Below are 21,449 nucleotides of genomic sequence, written 5' to 3' on the forward strand. Positions count from 1 at the left end.
AGGGGCCGGGCTGGCACCAGGCGAGAAGGGAGGGGAAGTCCCGAGAGATTTGCGAGCACCGTGGGGCCCTCTGCACTCGCTGGCGCCCCCTTAGGCCCTTCCAAGTCTGAGTGCCTCAAAGTGCCAGTGCCCCCCGCAGGGCTAGTCTTAGGTGATTTCTGAGCCGGGATCCTCTCCCCAGGCCCCGCGATGGCAACGCTGAGACAACCCCACTCTCACCCTTTGCCCTCTGGGCCACATCTGAACATTGGCCTGGCCTGAGACCTGGGCTGAAATGGGCATGGAGTGAGGAGGGCGGGGACGCGGCCGGTAAGAAGCAGTTGCCTCCCTAGCAGCATGCATAGAAGGACGAAGGGCAAGGCACAATAGACCCAGATGCCCTTCTTCTTAGACCTCTGAAGTTGGAGAGAGCATCTCTGCCCAAGGGCCTCTAAGAATACAGTAACCTTCAGCTCCAACCTGAGTCTTGGTCTCTCGCCTTCCTCCTTGAACTACATGAGCTTCAGCACCTGCTCCAGCTTCTCCACCAACTACCAGACCCTGGGCTCCAATGCAGTCACACAGGCACTGGCCCAGCCAGCCAGCAGCACAGCCAGTGTCTATGCAGGCACCTGGGGTTCAGGTTCCCAGATCTCTGCATCCCACCCACCAGTGTCCAGGGTGGCTGGGGGGTCTGGCAGGCATAGGGGGTGTCCAGAGCAAGAAGGAGATTATGCAATGTCTGAATGACAGCCCTGCCTCCTACCTGGAGAAGGTGAGAAGTCTGGAGGCTGATCATCGGAGACAGAAACTAGAGAGCAAAATCTGACTGAGGGCGTTACTTCAAGACCAGAGACAGAAATTGAGGCTCTCAAGGCAGAGCTGCTCTTCATGAAGAACCACGAGGAGGAAGTAAATGGTCTACAAAGCCAGACTGCCAGCTCTGAGTTAACCATGGAGTTGGATGCCCCCAAATCTCGGGACCTCAGCAAGATCATAGTGGACATCTGGGTTCAGATGACAAGCAGGCTTGGAAGAACTGAAAGGAGCTAGACTAGTACTGGTCCCAGCAGATTGAAGAGAGCACCACAGTGGTCACCTCGCAGATAGCTGAGGTAGGGGCCGCTGAGATGGCACTCACGGAGCTGAGACGTAAGGTCCTGTCCTTGGAGATCAACCTGAACTTGATGAGAAATCGGAAGGCCATCTTGGAGAACAGCCTGAGGGAGATAGAGACGCGCCATGCCATGTGGATGGGACAGCTCAGTGGGATCCTGCTGCCCTGGAGTCAGCTGGCCCTGACCCCTGCCAAAGAGCAGTGTCAGGCCCAGGAGTACGAGGCCCTGCTGAACATCAAGGTCAAGCTGGAGGCTGAGATTGCCACCTACCACCACCTGCTGGAAGGAGAAGAAGGCTTCCATCTTGGTAACACCCTGGACAACAGCAACTCCACACATTCCATCCAAAAGACCACCACCTGCAGGATTGTGGATGGCAAAGTGGTGTCTGAGGTCAGACACCCAAGTTCTGAGGCATTAAGGCAGCAGAGGCAGGGCACCCCCTTTGTGGGGTGGGCAGGAGACCAATAAAAAGTTCAGAGATCATTGAACATAAATAATAATAATAATAATACAGCCCTGGCTGGTGTGGCTCAGTGGACCGAGTGCCGGCATGTGAACCGAAGGGTCACCAGTTTAATTCCAGTCAGGGCACATGCCGGGGTTTCGGGCCAGGTCCCCAACTTAGGGTGCGTGAAAGGCAACCGATTGGTGTATCTCTCACATGTTGATGTGTCTCTCCCCCCCTTCCTCCCTCCCTGCCCCTCTCTCTAAAAATAAATAAATTAAAAAAATTTTTAATATATATTTAAAAATACAGTAACCTTACAGCAGCCACCTCTAGAAATGAGTCTGACGTGCATTATCTTACTTAATTCTCATCTGCGAGGTAGGTGTTATTATCCCCATTTTATTGAAGAGGAAACAACAGGTTCTAAGGGCTTAAGCAGCATGCAAGAAGGTTGCACAGCCCAAAGGTAGAAGAGCCAGGACGTGACTCTGGGTAGTTCGCGCTTTAACCGCTGCCCCATACAGGGTAAGGGTGGGCAGAGGACCTGTCCCTTGACCCAGGCACCGACAGAATCAGTTGACTTGTCTGATACTTTGGAGGACACCTGCCTCTCACCTGCCCCTTCCAGGGGCCTCTCTGCAAAGCTTCCTCAGACATGAGCTCATCTTCCCTCTGGACGGAAGCGGCTGGCATTAGTGAAACAAACGGGAAATGTCCTCTCACCCACCTGCCTGGCCACCCACGGCTGCTGTTGCCCAATCACCTTTAAGCCAGTCCGGGAGGAGCAGCCGTCCTCAGCCTGATTTCCTGGGAAGATCCAGCCCCCTATGCCTGCCTCCTTCTCTCCAACCCCATCCTCTCCTTGACTCCCCTGGACCTGCTGGCTCAACAGCTACTCTGGGCCACTCCTGTACGCAGGTCCTCCCTGCCAGATGTGGACTTCTCGGCCTCTTGGCCTTGGCGCCTGCCCTTGGGAAGCGGGTCCAGACATCTCCCCTGGAGCGGGGAGGGTTAATTACAGGTGTTGGGGTAGTATAATTAAAGCCTTTGGCCAACATGGTTGGAGGAGAGTTGGTCTTCTGGGAGTGAGTGTGCAGGTATCTGTGAGAGTGAGTGCGTGTGAACGTGTTGGTGTGTGCGTGTATGGGTGTGTGAGTGCGTGTGGACAGGACAGGATTTGTGTATGAGTGTCAGTGCCATCCTTGGCAGTGGTCGAGAACATAGACTAAGGAGTCGGCCTACAGTTTCTGAACATTTCACTTCTTAGAGTCTCAGTTTGCTCATCTGGAAGATGGATAAACCTGCTTCAGAAATCAAATAAGGTCATGCATGTAAACCATGACTACAGAACACACTTGTTAAGTCTCAGCTACTATTACAGTTACACACGGTGCAGCCAGAGGAAGTAGCATCTGTGGCGACAAGGACACGTGGCATGCACAGAGCACCTCAGGGGCACGTGGAGTGTGTGTGTGTGCGCTACATGGTATGGATAAGTGTTTGTGTGACTAGAAGATATGCTCCAAGAGGGCAGGGAGTTCGTACAAAGCAGACAGTGTCTGACGAAGCAGGTACGCAGCAAACCTTTGCCGAATGAGTGAAAGAATGAGTGAATGACAGTGCTGGCAAGTTCTATGTTATGTGAAAGTCTCCGTGTGTGGTATTGGTTGGTCCTTCGTGTGGCTCATGTTGGTTTCCACATGTGGCTCCTCCAGGCGGAGGCCCTTGGCCTAGGGTGCAGAGCGGCCCTGCTGACTGCGCACGCTGTGTGCCTCGGGGGGTGTGCCCAGCTCGGGGCAGAGAGCACAGCACAGAGTCGGGTGTCGCTCACCTATGACATGCATGTGAGCAGAGACCTGTGAGGAGGGGTAGTGTGTGAGGTGGCAGGAGGGTGGGGGGCGGGCAGCTCCTTTGTCTTCAGTCACTCCCCTGGTGACACACTCTCCCCTCTCTTCCTGTTTCAGCCGTAGTCCTTCCCGCTCTGGGTGACTGGATGTGGAAAAGGAGAGGTCCCCGGTGAGTCGGTGAGTCGTGTGGAGCGGTACTGAATGATGGTATTTATAGTGACATAATAAGCCCTAATGGAGGTGGAATTACCCCATAAAGGCCCCAAAGAGCCCTCAGGGCCTGGGTGCCGCAAGGCTTCTGGTTCAGGCAGGGGGGGCCCCCCCGGGTGTGTTTGGGTGTGGTTGCCCGGCCTCACCTGCTCATTCCCACCAATAGTAGCCCACCGGCCTTTTCTAGGACTTGGCTGGGGGCTGGGGCAAGCAGATGACAGAGATAAATGTTCAAGTAATAGCTTCACCCACCCCACCATTGGGCTGTGCCTGCCTCTGGCCAAGAGCATCAGAAAAAGTCGTTGTAGCCAGCACTTAGGAAGTGCCCCCTCTGGGCCAGGCCCATCCCAGGCACTTTACCTATACTGACCCCTTTAGCTCTCATCGTACCCCACCCCCCGCCGTGAGGTGGACAGTCACTGCCCCCATTTTGCAGAGGAGCAAACTTGCTTGTAAAAGTTGGAGCTGGCCCTGGCCAGTGTGGCTCAGTGGGTTGGAGCTTCATCCTGCAAACCAAAAGGTCGCAGGTTCGATTCCTGGTCAGGGCACATGCCTAGGTTGCAAGTTCCATTCTCAGTCGCTGGTGGTCGGGGTGCATACAAGAGGCAACCGATTGATGTTTCTCTCTCACATCGATGTTTCTCTCCCTCTTTTTCTCCCTCCCTTCTCCTCTCTTTAAAGCAAGCATATCCTCCGGTGAGGATTAAAAATATATCTAAATAGAAGTTGGAGCTGGATTCTAGACCGCAGTCTGGATCCGGCACACACCCTCACAGGTACCTCCCTTGTCCACTTCCTCTCGAGCACTGAATCCCCCAGAACCCAGAGAACCATCCCCAAGCCTCGAACGATGTGCCCACTCTCTGCAGAGTCTTCAAGCCAGTGCAACGAGAACCTCCCAGGGATCAGCCCCTCCATACTCCAAGCCCCCTTGGACTTTGGCCTCAGCCAGCTGAACCCTTTCTTGTCCTCTGGAGCCTCTGAACTGTCTCCCCAAAGAAACCGTGAGCTCCCCAGTGCAAGGAGTGAGTTGGACACCCCTTTGCACTCCTGGCACCAGCTCACTCAGTGCTGTGTACACAGGAATCACTCAACAGATGCTCACATGTGATGGTGAGGCTCTAAGTCTGTTCCCTCAATTTATTTCAATTCACATTTCTTAAAGGCCTCCTAGGTGCCAAGCCATTTGGCCCATTGTATACTCATTTGATCCTCCCAGCAGCCCTGAAAGGAAAAGCTAATACTGTCCCCATTCTTGCAGGGGAAGAAAGTGAGGCTCAGAGAGGAGAAGCAACTTACACAGCTAGTACGTGGCAGAGGTAGAACCAAAAGGTAAGTGTGTTGCACCCCAGAGCCTGGTAACCTGCTCTTTTTTGAACACACTATGTTTTTATACCTGCACGCCTTCATCCAAGCTGTACCCTCTCCCTGGATGCCCTTTCCACCTCGGCGACTCCTACTCATTCTTCAAGACCTATCTCAGAGCAACATAGGAGAAGGGGAACACTGGAGCCCCCAAATGCAGGCGAGGGCCTGGTCTATGTTGTGTGCAAAACAGATTTGGTGAGTGAATGAATGAATGCAATGTGGGCCCAGCAGATCTGGATTCTGCCACTTAACCAACTGTGTAGCCTTGGGCACGTGCCTCATTTACCCACCCTCCAGGACCTCTGCTGGGATTAAATGAGGTTATATATGCAAAGCCCTTCGCACAGTCTGGCACACAATGAATGTGCGTTAAATCTTAGCTATTGTTATCTTCACCATCAAAAGTAACTTCTGAAAAGCTGGCTGTTCACCCTGGAACAAACCTCGGCTCTCACACTGTTATAACGACATCCTCACCGTCCCTCCCCTTTAGGCAGGGAGCTCCTTGAGGGACAGAGCCGCGGTTTTATTCCATCTTGCCATACAGTAGGCGCTCAGTAAATGTTGGTGGGTTGCACACACATGGGGGTACTAGGGCCCCGTCTTTTTTCAAAAGAACACATTCCCAAATTGCAGCCGCGAAGTGAAACTCCATGTTCAGCTTTTCAGGTGAGGTTTTGGGGGTAAACTTGCCTGAGCAGTTTGGCTGAGCTCCCCTCCCCCAATGAGGCGGTTTGAGGTCGGGGGAGCAGAAACTTAAATGTGGGCTCCTGCATTTGCGGGGGGGGGCAGTGTGGGAGGAAGCCCTCCCATAATTGCGGGGCTTCCCCCACCCCCAGAGCTGGGTTAGAGGCTGTGCTGCTTCCTTTGGGGCTTGCTGAAGCTTCCTGGGACCCTTTGAAGTGGGTTCCGCATAAATCCTGCCCGCAGGGCCTGGATGCGGGGCGGAGCCTCCGGGAGGGGCGGGGCCTCAGCCCGAGCCAGCAGCGGGGGCGCCGCCTTCCGCCCACCTCCCACCTGGATTCACAACCCCCTTCCTCTGGCCCCTGGATCCGGGCTGTCACCCCTCATTCTTCTTGTTTTCCCTTCCCCGTCTGGCCACATCCTCCTACAGTTCCTAACTCCACTCCCCAAAGCCTTCCCTGACCACGCGACCACAGGCCTTTTGTCCCTTCTCTGAGTGCCAGCCTTTAACCAGCTGTTCTAAAAATCCAAGTACAGGCAATGCCCCACTTGATGAGCCTCGATTATGAGCCAGACCCTGAGCTAAGAGCTCTGCAGCCCTACCTCATCTCATGCATACAAGCACCCTGAGAAGAAGGGACTCTACCTTCATTTTAGAGAGGAGAACTTGGAGGTTCAGAGAAGTCAGAGTCACTTGCTCAAGGTCAGAAGCCGAAGGGGCAGAAGTATCTTCAAACATCTTTCTCTGACCCCCAATCCCTTAGCCACCCTTGACCATGCACGGGGAACTAGCCTACAGCATGTCCTGTGAAGTGGAATCTTGGGAGATCAAGTCCAACCTCCAGACTTTACAAAGGAGCAAACTGGGGCCCCCCAGGAGGGAAAGGACTTGCTGGAAGTCACAGAGACAGCATGAAGAATAGAACCCTAGCTCAGAGTTCCCGCCTTCTCAGCTGATCACTTGTCTTGTCCCCAGTGCAGCACCCAAAGGCTGTCTGCTGCATGGAAGGTGCTTGTCACCACCTTTGAAATAGGTGAATTTAGAATACAGAAGCAGGGCAGCCCTGCCCCAGGCCTTCCACACTTACTGTTCCCTCTGTCCAGATCACTCCCTCCCCCCTCTATTTTCAGTGTTGGCTCCCTCACCTCCTCCAGACCCTGCTTGAAGTACAGCTCATCTGTGATACTTGCCCCAGCCACCCACCCTGGGACTCCCCATCTCCCTTCCTTGCAGTCTTTTTCTCCATTGCACAAGCTGAGCTGCCACGTTCTGCCTGTTATCGCGTGTTGTCTAGTCTATCTCCCCCTCCCCCCATTAGTGTGTATGCTCTGAGAGCGTGCGGGGGCTGCGGGCCTCGCTCCTGGTGTCCTTCCCCGAACAGTCTGGCACTGAGCTTTGTTGAATGGATGAGCAAACAGTCTGGTGGCTTCCCAGCAGAGTGGTACCGAGAACTCACCCAGTATGATCTGGGCTAGTGACTTCTCCTCTCTCCCTCCCTTTCCTCATCGGTGAATTGGAGGGTAGCAGTGGCTCCCCATCTTAGAGAGGTGTGAAGATGGCACAGGTTACTATATGCCAAGCACCGAGCTCAGCCACACCCAGAAGCCCCCTTTGAGTTCCAGGACAACAGCTAATGGGACAATGGGGGATTCCCACTGCTGCAGGAGGTGGGTTGATCTGTGCCCAGGGGCTCCAGTGGCCTTACCTGAGTTCCATGGTCCTCCGCTGAGGCCCCGGAGTGCTCTGACCTGCCAGGTGCCTTTCCTCCATTGTCTTATTTCATCCCCACAACAGGCCCTGTGAGTGGCATGCTCCCCATTTCACAGACAAGGAAACTGAGGCTTAGGCAGGTGAAGGGACTGCTCAAAGTCACCCGAGTAAGTACAGAGCCAGGATTTGAATCCAAGCCCACCAGACTATGGCGCCCAGTGCTACTCAGCTAACTGCATGACCTCCCTGTCTTTTGTCCACCCTGGTCCCCTCCTGCTCTGTGTTCTGATGGTCTAGCCTGACAAGCAGTTTCCCAGGCAGATGTGGCAAGGAGGATGGGTCTGTGGATGGCCAGCGGCTGAGGGAACACTTTGGGCTTCCCAAGGTCATCAATTACTGTGAGACCCAGGGAAGGAGCTTTACTTCTCACTCAGAGCTTCTGTTCTCTCCTCGATCAAGTGGGGATAAAAATAATGCAGTACCCACTTTGTTGGGGGGGGGTAGGAAAGTGTGAAAAACCCTTCGCACAATGCCTGGCACATGGCAAGTCCTCTGTAAATGTCAGCTGTGATTATTTTTATCTCTGACACCATATTTGGGGGCCCGGCTGGCACAGCACCTGCCAGGTGCCATCCCACTTCCTGAGTCCTGACAGTTTGGCTGCTGGCCTGGTAGAGGCTCAGGAGGAAGAAGGGGGAGAGTAGGGAGGCTGCTCTGTCTGTTTTCTGAGACCCTCCCTGTGTGTGACTCCAGCCCTGATAGCACTGACAGGCACACAGGCCCCATTCACCCAACCGGTCCAGGCCCCAGGTCCCCTTCAGGCCACGCTCCCTGGATAAACCCACCAGGACCCATCCAGCTCCCAGGGAAGGGCAGGGGCCACATACTTCTGGCTCCTATTCCCTCACCCATCACCAGGCCTATGTCCTCACAGGTCGCCACACACGCTGAGAAATGCTGAGAACAGCCCTGGCCCCAGCACTGTACATATCTGTACACACACACATGCACACACACACACTCCTTTCCTGCATGCAGATCTCAGGGGCTCTGTAGGGACCACTGCAGAACAGAAGGGGGCTCCTGTCCCACCACACCCTGTCCTGCCTTTCTGTCCTGTCTCCCTCCATGTGTCTATCCATCTCTATCAACCAATCAGTTCAATGCCGCCCTGGTCCCTCCTTCCCAGCGCCCCCTCCCCCTCCCCCCACCCATCCATCTGCGAGTGTGTCTGTCTGTCTGTAGCCAGCCCAGCAGTGAGCGATCCATCCTCACCCGGTCCTATGCATCATCTCTGCCACAGCCTCCCCAGCAAGACCCCTTCCCCTCTCTCAGCGGGGTCTCATCACTCCTCCACCGTCCCTACCCATCCATCTCCACCCCCTCATCTGTCTCCCTCATCTGTCAGTCTGTCTGTCCATCTATCCATCCTACTTCCTTCCTCCTCCCACTCCCCTGGTCCCTCTCAGCCGTCTCTGGGTCCCATCCATCACTTTCAAGACAGCCCTGCCCAGCCAGGTAGTCACCTCCTGGCAGCTCCCGGCTGTCTGTTTGTCAGTCTGTCCACCAGCCCATCCATCCATCTGTCTGCCATCCCATCCATCATGCCACAGCCACTTGTCCATACTTGCCGCCATTCACATAGTTTCTGATTGGGCCCCCTGAGGTGCCCCTCAGCCAGCCCTGGGTAGGTGTGTGTATGTGTGTGTGTGTGTGTGTGGACACATCTGTTCACATTTGTAGATATCTGTGACCTCTGACACGCATGTGTTCAATCCTGTGCTGAGCACGAGGGGACTAGGGACTTGGAGGAGTTTGTATGCGAGTGTGTGTGGGGGGGTGTAAACCGGGGAGCTTGGGGGGGGTGAGGGTAGGGGGAAGGGTTGGCTAGTTTTCTGTGTATTCTTCCTGTTTGCACTTTCCCCATGTGCATCAATGATCTATTCAAAATTAAATACATAATTTGAAAAACAAATCCAGCCTGTATTCTTATCTCCTGATTCCCTAAGAGAGGCCTCCATGGTTGGGGACCCAGGCACCCCTTGCCTTGGAAGTCCCTGCCCGAGGCCATTCAGTCCCCTCTTCCTGGTCCTGCTGCTGAGAGGCACACACGGAGGGAGGGACGGAGACAGAGAGGCAGAAGCTTCGGGGGAGCCCAGAAAAGCCCCTGGGAGAGCCGGGCCACGTGGAAAAAGCCGGGAGGAGACAGGAGGCAGGGGAAGTCGGAGCGAGACAATAGAGCAGACCGAGTTGGCGGGGTGTGGAACTCCGGGGCCCTGCGGGTCGCATCTCCTGCCCGGCAAGCGGTCCGGGTGAATTAAGGGGCCTCGGTAGGCAGCGCTTTGTGGAGGTGAGCGCGGGGGGCGGGGGGCGGCCAGGGCCCTGCCCCAGGACGACTCCCTCGCCGGCTCGCGCTCTGGCCGCCGGGGCTTCCGGCCCTGCAGGTGCTGCCTTTGAGGGTCGCCGCGTGCGGTTTACGGCCTGGCCGAGCCCCTTCCCCCGCTGCGAGGAACCGCCTCTGCGCCTCGTAAAAGGGGCGGGGGCCTGGGGAGGGGCGGCCTCCGTCTCTGTGGAAACGGGGGCAACTCCGGGACCGCGACAGGGGACCGGGCCATCCTGGTGCGGTGGGCGGGTGACACTTAGCAGACAGTTTGCTTGTTCTTCCCCTGAGGTCCCAGCCGCCTCCTTCCCAAGCCCCATTCACTCCACCCGTCCGCCCACCCTTAACTAACAATCGCCTCCTCCAGAAAGCCTTCAGCCACTGCCCCCTGACCTAGAGGCCTCAGGGGTGCCTCGCAACAGTAATAATTAATAATAATCACAGCTCCATTCTGAGCTTTATCTCCGTGCCAGGCACTGGACTGCCTGCTTCACAGCCATCATCCCATCACGGTTCCTCCTCACACCAACCCCAAAGGCCTTTAAAGCAAAGGCCTCCGAGAAAACCGATGCTGGCAGACAGTCCGCTCCCGGCCTCATGCTAGAAAACTACCACCTTCTTCCAGTCTCAGGCTCCCATTTGCAAAAAGAGGAGGTTGCACCTGAGGCTTGCCAGCTGACCAGCCCACCACCGGAGCTAGACCACAGGCTCACCTCGGTAGGCTGGACGGAGTGGAACACCCCGACTCTGAAGGTCTTCAGATGGAACACGCAGCTCCACTGTGTCCCAGAGTGTGTGTTTCACACCCACTCCCCCTATGGCGAGTCCCACGCTTGTGATCCTGAGTGGGTCTCCCCAGGCCAAGCCCCTGATGACTCAAGAGCCATCTCCAGCCCTGGCTGGTGTGGTTCAGTGGATTGGGTGCTGGCCTGTGAATCAAAGGGTTGCCGGTTCGATTCCTGGCCAGGGCACATGCCTGGGTTGCAGGCCAGGTCCACAGATGGGGGCATGTGAGAGGCAACCGATTTGTGTTTCTCTTGCACATCGATGTTTCTCTCCTTCTCTTTCTCCCTCCCTTTCCCTTTCTCTAAAAATAAATAAATATATAAAAACATTTTTTAAGGAACCATCTCCAAGGGGCCTCCTAGCTCCAACATTCTGGAGAGTCCTAGGCCATGGAGAGGCTGACTTGCTGTACTGCTGCCCCCCCACCCCTCAACTAGATGTTCCTGGGGAAGATGGGTTGTGTCTCTCCCAGTAGACTGGGCCTTTCTCAGGGTAAGTACATCTCTGACACTTCCCCAGGTCTCTGGTCACCAAAAATTCAAAGCCCTGGGGGGATGACCATGTCTGTCCATGGACAAGCACATCCTGGGCTTCCACTCCGCCCCTCGCCCTGCCCCTGAGACCTGGGGTCCATGTGACTGGGTTCCTGGGGAGGAAATGCCGGCTCTGCTGTGGAAACGGACAGCCTCATCCCAGACCCTCAGACCTTTCCCCAACACAGGCTCAGAAAGGGAGAAAGGGGCTCAGGGACCACCTCCTGGGTAGCACCCACACAGCATCATCAATGTTCAGCTTAGTGGCTATGCCCAGCACCTCCAAAATGTGGACTACAGCCTGGGGAGCTGGTTATATTCATGCCCATTTTATAGAGGGGAAACTGAGTCTCAAAGAGGGAAATTCACTTGATTAAGATCACCCCCTGATAAGTGGCCACCCCACTCTTTTCCCTGGCACCCTGCTGCCTGCCTCTGTGTGTCTCCCAGCACCCCATTCTGACTTGAAACTGGTTGGTGACTCTTCATCTCTAGTATTGAGTTAGCCTCTTGAGGGAAGGAAGGAAACAGGGTTTGGTTTTGCTCTGTTTTGTTTTAAATCTGAGGCCCTAGTGCCCAGCCCAAGGCCTGGAATACAACAGGTTTGTTGAATACACCTAATAGATAATATCTGTTATCTTCCACACCCCAGGAAAGAAGGCACTGCCTCCCAGGTCAATCCAACCATCATTTATTGAACATCTACCATGTCCTGGGCACTTTATACACATCACACTTCATATAGACCAGCTCATGGAATCGTCCCCCTGTCCTGTGACCTTTCAAGGACTATTCATGTACCCATTTTACAGGTAAGGAAACTGAGGCTCAGGGCCAGAGTTGACAGTTGAAGCCAGATCTACATGTCTTTCACACACGTTCTCCCCCTTGCCAAATTGGTATTTCCCTAGGAGAGAGGGTATGGTCCGTACCGAGCCTGCCTGGGGCCTGGCTGATTGGGGGTCCACCCCACAGAGACAGAAAGCTGCTGGTAGACAGGTGAGGGCTCTCTTTGGGGTCCTGGGAATCCTGCCACAGCCTCCCCACTTAATATACATGTGTGCATGCACTTCCATGAAGGTTTATGAGCAAGGATGTGTGGGCATGTTGCATGTGAGTGAGGGAGGATCTGAGCAGGGCTGCATGGATGTATGTGCGTGTGCAGGTGAGTGTGTAGACATATGTGCCCATGTCTCCATTCCCAGGGAAGGGATGGGGGGGAGGTGCTGGCATATGCTGATATTGTATATCCAGGTGTGCATGCTATTGTGATCCCCATAATATCCTCAGAAACTGGGGCTTAGGGAGGTGAAGGGACTTGCTCAAAATCATACAACCAGTGTGTCTGCCTGTGTGTGCACGTGTATGTATGTGTGCCTGGGTATGTGTGTGTGTTTGAGAGCCGTGGGCAGGGTGGGGTGGGGAGGGATGGGGTGAGGTAGGAGGGCTGCAGCTCCAAGCCTGTAACAGACCCTCCCTGTCTCGCCAGGCCTGGAGGAGCGGGTGGTAATAACTGTTTTGCACAGAGGATCCACCTCATGTCACAGCCTGAAATGTGCCTCTCGACCAATCTGACACAGACACCCCCCTCCCAGCCAAAGCCTGACCCCAGGCTGATCCCTGGGGGAAGGGGTGCAGGGGTGGAGGGGGACGGGGGTTTCTCTGGACTCTGCCCTGCCCCCCTCAGCTCCAAACCGGCCTGACCAGGCTCAGCAGGTGAAGGGCTGGGTTGCTAAGCAGTTCTGCCAGTAGCATCTCTGCCTGCCTGCCCGCCTCCACCCTCAGACTGTGAAGCTCACAAGGGAAGAGGGCAGTCACTCCTGCAGCAGACTGGGGACTTTTCATCAGAGTAGAGATATTCCCAGGGCAGAGGCTGGGACTGCCCCCATCAGACTGGGACCTCCCCCAGCCCATCAGCACTAAGGGGCACATTTCAGAGGAAGTAGCACAGACATTTTCTCTTTCAACCCTGATCCCCCAAATCATTGTCATCTTTTCACGTCCCCTCCCCATAAGCCCAACAGGGGAGCCAGGACAGTGGGACAGAACTGCAAAGCAGCCTGGGAATCACCCCCTGCTCTTCTCCCACCCCACCCTTGCCCAGCCGTCTCCCACGGACTTTGACCACCCTTCTTTCTCTTATCAAAAAGCCACGAGAACTAGCCACCGAAACGTCTGGCCTCCTGACCTCCACACCTGACCCTGCCTACCCTTGTCTTCCACCCTGGCACACCCATCAGTTCTGTTCCTAGGCAGACCCAGTGCGGGGATCAAAACTGGTACCACGAGACCAACATCTAAGACCCCTCCTAGCCCCCAGCCCTCCTGGCACAGTCCCCCAACCGCCAATCTTGTCTCTCCGGCAGTGCACCCCTGTGCCCTCCGGATGCCAGAGCAGGGTGGGGTGGTATGAGGGCGGTGCCCAGGGGCAGAACCCATAAAGATAAAGGAATCTGAAGGCAGGCAAGGAGATCAAAGTCTGACGGAGGGTGAGACCCATTCGGGGGAGGGGACTTGTTCCTGATCAAGAGCAAACAGCACTGAGGAGGAAGTTGTGGGGCCCCTCATCTTCCCATCCTTCTCAGGGCTTGGAGAGACCCTCAGCAGAGCACAGCAGAGTGGGGAAACTGAGGCTGGGGGAGGGGCTAGTCCAGGCTCACTCAGCCAGGCCTGGTGGGACAGGGAGTCCCGCCTGCGTGCGGTACAGTGAACATGGGCCTGAGCCACAGGCCGGTCTGCGCCCTTCACTGATGGAGGACATGGCTGCACCTCAGTTTCCCCACATGAACAGGGGAAAAACCAGTTTTATTACAGGAGATACGAGAACCGCACAAAGCAGCCAGCATGGCGCCTGGCACATAGAAGGAGCTCAGGAAAGCGCAGCAGCCTCCCGCGGGGTCTGAAGTCCTCATGCTGGGCCTGAGCTCACTGCCCATAACTTCTTCCCTGGGCCAGGGTGGGGTGGGGGAGTCTCGCCTCCCCCATGCAGACCTCCTCCCGACTTCCACTTCCCCTGCGCTCAGCCTATGTCTGCAGGTGTGAGCCCCAAGGCGTACCCCCTTCCCTTCAAGGGAAGGAGAGCTTCCTCTTCCAGTCTGCCACCTCCTTCCTGGTGCTAGGGACTTGCTGGTGGTGACAGGGCAGCCCAGCCTGCTGACTCAGCACCTGGAGCTAGGGCTTGCTTAGCAACGGCCCAGGCCCTGGGCAAACAGAGCCCCAGGCAGCCGCACCCCCACCACAGGAATGCAGCAGGATTCCTGGGGGTACAGTGGCACCTTCCTCCCGCACGGCGGAAACAGGAGGGAGGTATTCTCAAACCAGGTCTCAGGGCCCCACAACCACCCAGGCCCTCAGGTCAGCCTGGTGGGGTCTGGCCCATGGCCAGGGCTTGGCATCCTGAGGGAAGGGCGAGGCCCAGAGCGAAGCCACGAGGATCCGAAATCTTTACGCGCTGTCGGACCTTGGGGACAGCCTCTCTGAGCCTCGGCTTCCTCACCTGTCGAGTGGGGAGGAAAGAACAGCAGCCTTCTGGTGGAGCTGCAGGGAGGATGAGATGGAAGAATGCAGGGATTAGCCTCACCTACAGATTCAGTGACGGGGCCTTCAGTTATCAAGCCCACATCCCTGTGACAGAATGAGGGAGGTCTTCGGGTTCTAAAGCCCTAGAGGGAGACTGAGGCCCAGAGAGGGATTTGTACCTCCCTGAGGCCACACAGAGAGGCCAAACCCCAGGCCCATCTGTCCTTCATGCCGCTCCCACTGCCTGCGCTGGTGAGACCTGCAGTCCCTTCTCTCCTGGGCCAGTCTGAGTCCCAGGGCTGTGGGGATGCCCAGGCCCCATCCAAACACTGCCCAGGGGCAGACATGGCTGCAGGAAGCTCAGGGTGGGAACCTTGCCCTTCCTCTGCTCTGGGACCAGACCAGGCATTGCCTAGGGCGGGGCCAGCAGTACCCCTCCAACGCTCGGTCCCCTGCGTCCGGCTCAGGGGGTTGGGTGGAAGCTTCACTGGAGACCCACTCTACTCTGCGCCTGCCTCTGCCCCCTGGTGTCCCATGCCCCTCTCTCTATCTTCCTTTGTCCGTTTTCTGTCCCTGGAAGAGGCCACAGGAAAGAGTGTCCTTAAGCACAAAGGAACCGTGTTTCATGAAAAACGCCCTGACTGGAAGTTGGGTCACCTGGATTTGCACCCCGGTTCTGCCTCCAACTTGCTGTGTGACCTTGGGCAAGCCCCTTCCCGTCTCTGGCCTTCCATTTCCCATCATTCCATCAGTCCCGACAAGGACTATACAAGAGCAGGATGTGCCCAGCACATAGTAGGGAGTTCCATGTGAGTGCCCCAGCACCCCCAGCACCCCCAACCTCTCTCACTGTCTCCTTTAATCCCCCCAGATCTGCTCGCCTTTGATATTCCTGTCGGTGGCTGAGCCAGGTTCCGAATAGGAAGCTGAGCACTCCAGCCTCAGGGAAGCGGGGAAGCGGGAAGCGGCAGGGGCAGAGCCTGCCAGGCCTGCCCGAGGGAGGGGACTGTGGGCCCCTCACCATTCACCACTAAGCCTGGATCCGGACGCCTTTGTGCCAAGAACAAAACCCAGAGGATCAGCTGTTCTCAGATCTGCCTCTCTCAGCTCCAGAAGGGACGGGAGCCTGCGCCCGAAGGGTAGACTCTGCCCTCTCCATGGGCCCTGAGGTGCCAGCATGGCCCCACCACCCCGAAGCTCCCTACTACCCTGGAGTGTGTGTGGGGTCTGTGATGGGTGAGCAAACCTGGGTTCCAATCCTACATCTCATTCATTGTGAGACACGTCAGTGTATTAACTGCTCTAAGCCTCGGTTTCACAACCTGTAAAGTGGACATTATAATGGCTCGACCTCATGGAGCATGAGGATTACATGCGATGGTCTATTCCATGCTTGGCAGTGCCTGGAGCCCAGTGGGTGCTCTACAGTCTGCAGCTATTATTTGACTACCTTCATTCTTCCCTGAATACATGGCACTTAGGGCAGATCAAATATATAGTCTGAGAGCAAAATATAGGTGGTGTGTGTACATGTGCATGCACGTGTGTGTGAGTTGGGGGCTCTGAACAAGCCTGGCCAGGTGTTCTGGGAGTCAGCTCCGACCACCACCTGCCTATTCTTCCTCCCATAACACCCTCCACAATCCCCATGGCACATGGCTCACTCCCAACCAAGTACCCTGGGCCTGGGGCTGCAGGAACCTAGAATATGTCCCAAGAGAGGAGGGGTGGGGGCCTCAGAACCTCTGGAGAATGCTAGACCCCTGCTGACCAAGCCCCCAGGGAAAGCCGATTCTGAGCCTGTCCCTTCTCAGGCCCTCCTCCTGGCCTTGGTCCTATGCCTAGCCCTCAGCCCCAGGCCTCATGGTGGCTGGTTGCTGTCAGCCAAATGGCCAAAAGGCTGCGGGGGCATGTGGGAGAGGCCCCAGGGGGATCTCTCCTGGGACTCTCAGGCCCAAGCCAGCACCACGGGACAGGCTCTGTGTCAGAGGTGACCAAGAGCAGGGCCCCAGGCAGCCATCACTTGAGTTTCCCAGGCAGAGGGCCAGGAGGCCTGTGGTCACCCTCAGCCTGGGGCCTGGGCTCCGGCCAACCATCAGCAGCAGAGATTATTAGGTGGGTTTTATTTTGAACAAAAAAGGACTTTGAGTGGAAACATGTGTCTCTTGTTCTCCCCCTCTGCATCTCTCCCTCCCTTTCTCTGGCCATTTCGTTTTCAAATATTTCTCTTACTCTGTGTGCCTCTCTCTCTGTCTGTTTCCCTCTGTCTTGCTCTGTTTCTGACTCTCTCTGTCTGCTTCTCTCCATCTCTTTCTCTCCAGCTTTCAGGGGTCAGGAATGGTACCATACTCCTCGCTTGCATGTGGCCCAGGCCCCTGACATTCCTCCCTCCTCGAAGATGACATCCCCAGTGGGTGTCATGGCCTCAGGCAGTTGTTCTGCCCCATGGAAGGCTAAATGTCCCCTCCAGAACACGGGGTGTCAGAGTACCCACTGCTCCAGGACCCAACTCTTCCACGCTCCTGTCTTCCTCTTGCAAGCCCCAGCTTCCCCCAGATCCACCCCTCTTGTGTTTCTTTCTACACCAAGCATCTAGAAATAATTCTACAGCTTAAAACAAGTTTTCAACCACTGATCTGGTCCAAACCATCCATTTTGCAGCCAGGGAGACTGGTGCCAACGGGGACCATAACTTGCCCAAGACCACATGGAGTACGAGGGGAAAAGCTGGGCAGACCCAGGTCACCACTGCAGGCACCATCACCTGCACTGCAGGAAGGGGAGTGTCCCACACCCCAGGTTCACGGTCACATCACTTCTCAGTCCTGGGCCTTCTAGCAGGGTGGACTGCTTCTTGGGGAGTGACAGACTTTCCCTGAAGTGGTCACCATCATGAGAGAAGCCCCGGGGAAGTCACAGGCCTTGGCCTGTGACCCGCCCCACCCAGGACAGCCATGTTGTTGGGCCCCTACCTTCCAGCCCCTTCTGATACTCACGAGGTAGCAAAGAAAAGACGCTTGCCATCCAGGGACTGGGGCCACGTCTCAGCTCAGCTTCCGAGTCCTTCTGGTCTCAGTTTCCCCACCTTTGCTGCAGAAGGCCTTTCTTTGCCACTAGGCACCTTTCTCCCTAATATTTAATTGTGTTCTTGTGTCTAGAACCCCGGGCCAGGAATGCAGTCATCGCTCCCAACGTGAGAATGGCCCCTCTCAGCAGGACCAGCTCCCCTTAATTTCCAGGATCATTCACTGGCCCCTGGGTACAAGCGCCTTAGTTGCCACAGCCAACAGGAAAGATGCAAAATGGGGGGTGTCACTATGATCTGATACCCCTTGTCAAAGGTGAGCTCCTGGGGTGCTCAGGGTCCTGCCAGCATGCAGGTAGGGCTAGGAGAGGTAGGAATAGGAATCCGAGGGGGCCCCTGCCTGGGTGGCAGAGGGGAATTTCTCCCCTCTTCTGTGGTGCCAGGAGTTAAGCCAGGTAAATGAGGGGGATTAGCCAGACTGGGGCAGGTGAGCCTGTCTTTCCAGATTGGGGCAAACTCTGTCATCACCACTGAGCTGCTCTGCCCTCCCCCTGCCCCGCCCCCCAGCTTGGCTTCAGGAAATGGCCCAAAGGAAAGGGGAGGGGGCTGCACAGTCACCTCCACTTGGCAACCGAGGAATCCTTGGGCCAGGGGTCAAGAAGGAAAGATAAGCTGCCCAGGACCCTGGGGATGGGAAGCGGATGAGGTGCCAGTCCCCACAGACACTACAGTATTTCTCTCTGCCCCCTGAGACCCCACAACATGCCCCAGCCAGGGCCTCAAATGTGTGACCTTTCACCACACCTCTGGACAGAGACATGGAAGTGAATCATTTATCCTAACCACAGCCAAGCAGGTAGGAAACTTTAGCCCCCCCACTTCACAGAGGAGGACAATGAGGCCCGGAAAAGGGAAGGTGCTGATCTGAGTATACACAGACCCCGTGATGGGCTGGCTCGGGGAGAGCAGATTGTTACATTTTCATGAATTTGGGGGAGCCAGGTTTCATTCATGCCTTGAAATCAATGGTGAGCGGAACTATTTACACGACAGCAATCGGCCAATGAAACAAACCTGGGTGTTTTTTGTTTTCTTTCAGAGATCAGGTTGTTAAACATTTACCAGCTCACCACTGGCTGGAGGCCACAGCTTTTATAGTGTCTCAGAAAGGTCCCCAGTTTAGAAAGTTTAAGAGTTTAGCAAGACTGATCCCTTGTTTCAAGACCTGTGACAGATCTGAGCCTGTCTGACTTCAAAGCCAAAAAAATTCCTCCCTTTCCTCCTGATGCCAAGGGTTAGCTTCTCTTTCCACTCCACCACGAAAACTTCCTGTCCAGGGCAAGAAACTGTCCTGGCTGTCCCTTTGGGCAAGGATTAAAGGTACTACAGGGTTCAGAGTGCCAGGCCAGCACGCCTGGCCCTCGGACACTGTGCAGTCAATTCCGTAAATATTTACCAAACAACTCACTTAACCTCCCTGAGCCTGCTTCTTCCGCTGCAGACGAGGCTCCTCAGCCTCACAGCGTCCAGCCAGCCAGCCAGCCATCTATTCATTCGGTTAATGGCTCTCCCGTGCCAGCCAATCCCTCCTCGGAGTCCTGGCCTGCCACTGGCTTCCTGTGTTACCTCGGGCCTCAGCCTTCCCATCTGTACATTGGCATCAACTGTGAGGGTTTCTTGCAACTTGTTTCACCATTTCTGGAAGTGCTGGATCCCAGGGGAAGCTACTGGGGAAGCGATGGTCGTCAGGGCAACAAACTGAGCTGGGCACACAAAGGATCAGCATGGCTCACACTCTGGACACAAAACACACCCATGTGACTCACGCTGGCAAGGTCCCTGTTTCTGTTTACTTGGATGTAGAGTTCAAAGAGCAAAAAGGTGTGGGACACTGAGGCCAGACTTCCTGATGGGATAGCAATACAGTAATAGCTAATGTTTGATGAGCACTTATTATGCGCTAGGGCCTGTACTCAGCGCCCGCTTTATCTCATTTAATCTTTACAACAAATTCATGAGGCATAAAACCCATTGCTTTAGATAAGGAAGCTAAAGCCCTGAGCAAGAAGGGACTTGACCAAGTTACTTAGTCATTCAAAAAAATATTTATTGATAGGAAGTTGTCTCATGGGGACAAGTTTCCTTTCGGAATGATGAAAAGTTTTGTAGATAGTGGTATTGCAGGACAATATAAATGTACTTAATGCCACTGCGCTGAATACTTCAAAATGGCTAAATGGTTGCCTTGGCTGGTGTGGCTCAGTGGATTGAGCGCTGGCCTGTGAACCGAAGGGTCACTGGTTCGATTCCCAGTCAGGACACATGCCTGAGTTGCAGGTGAGGTCCCCAGTTGGGGGTGCACAAGAGACAACCACACATTGACGGTTCTTTCCCTCTCGCTCTCTCTGCCTTTCCTGCTCTTTAAAACATAAATAAATAAAATATTTTTTAAAAAATGGTTAAATGGTCAATGTTATGTGTATTCTACCACAATAAAAAATTAATTAAAAAAGTTCTTATGGATCCCCGGCTGTGTTCCAGGCACAGTGCTGGATGCCGTGGACAGCAGTGAATAAAGCAGACAATTACCCCCACCTTCTTGGGACTGACTTTCTAGAACAGTGTTGACCCAGAGAGCCTTCTGTGGATGGAATGATGGGTGGGTGTTTGATATCTGCTGTGTGCCATGTGCCAGCCATTAGCCACATGCGGTTACGGAGCACTTGAAATGTGGCTAGTATCAATGAGGAACTGACTCCAATTTTGTTTCATTTTAACCAATTTAAATTTGAAGAGTCCCCATGGCTAGTGCCCACTGAACTGGACAGGGCAGGTCGAGATCGGTCACGTGACAGGTCGGTGGTAGAGCTGGATTAGAACCCAAGCTGGTCCATCCCAGCGCGGCTTGTCCAAGCTGTTCCCCGCTGCAGTCCGGCAGCTTGGACCGCTGGCATCGGGGAGGCAAGCTAACAGGCAGGTTCCCCAGGCTCTGCTGCAGGCCACACGTGCAGAGAATGGGGCCCTGGGGTCTGTATCTTTGCCAGGGTCCCAGATGATTCTGATGCACAAGGGGTCCAGTCCGAGACTCATCACTCTGCTTGCTCAGGACTGCCAGCTGGGAAGAGCTTGAATTAGGTCTGATGGGTGCCGGGTCTCCTGGGTCTGGACCAGGCCAGCTGAAGGGACTGAGCCCGCTCAGGGCTTCCCCAACCCAGCTAACCCGGCCTTGAAGAATCCTGGCTACCAGCTTGTGATTCCTTACCACTGTTCCCCAAAGAGTAGAAAGAGATGGCCTTGTCATACCCCAGGCAGAAGGGCTGGGGCGGGCTCCTGAGTGCCCTATATCATCTCTCACCAGTCTCTGGGACTCCCCAGTTGGTCAGCTCAAGGCTCTGGCCCTAGCGGATGGGCAGCGGGAGAGAGAGGCTTGGCCTGGTGCCCCACCCTGCAGACCAGCCTGGTCAAGCAAGGGGAGGAAGGAAGCAAAGGCAGGCCAGGGGTGCAGCGCGGGCAGGGGTGGTGGTGACGAAGGCCTCAGGAATTTGAAAACAAACATTTAGCCAGCGAAGGAAGAGGCTGCTGTCGGCTGCTGAGCCAGGACAGGCCTAGTTCCCTCCCTCCCAGGGCACGCAGGAGTGAATCCCAGCCCTTCTCACCATGACCCCCGCGCCTGGGGAGTTTCCACTCCACTAAGCAGATGGAAGGCCTTTGGGGGCCGTGGGGACCCGTGGGCTCTGCTCAGACACTGGAACATCCTGGCTGGAGTGGGGAAGGAAGGCGCAGAGAGCAAGGAGGTTTGGGAGTACCCAGGAGAAGGCGCAGAAGCAACAGGGTGCCG

Source organism: Furipterus horrens, unplaced genomic scaffold, assembly GCF_987537825.1.
Source record: "Furipterus horrens unplaced genomic scaffold, mFurHor1.1.pri manual_scaffold_3, whole genome shotgun sequence".
In the NCBI taxonomy this organism is placed as follows: Eukaryota; Metazoa; Chordata; class Mammalia; order Chiroptera; family Furipteridae; genus Furipterus; species Furipterus horrens.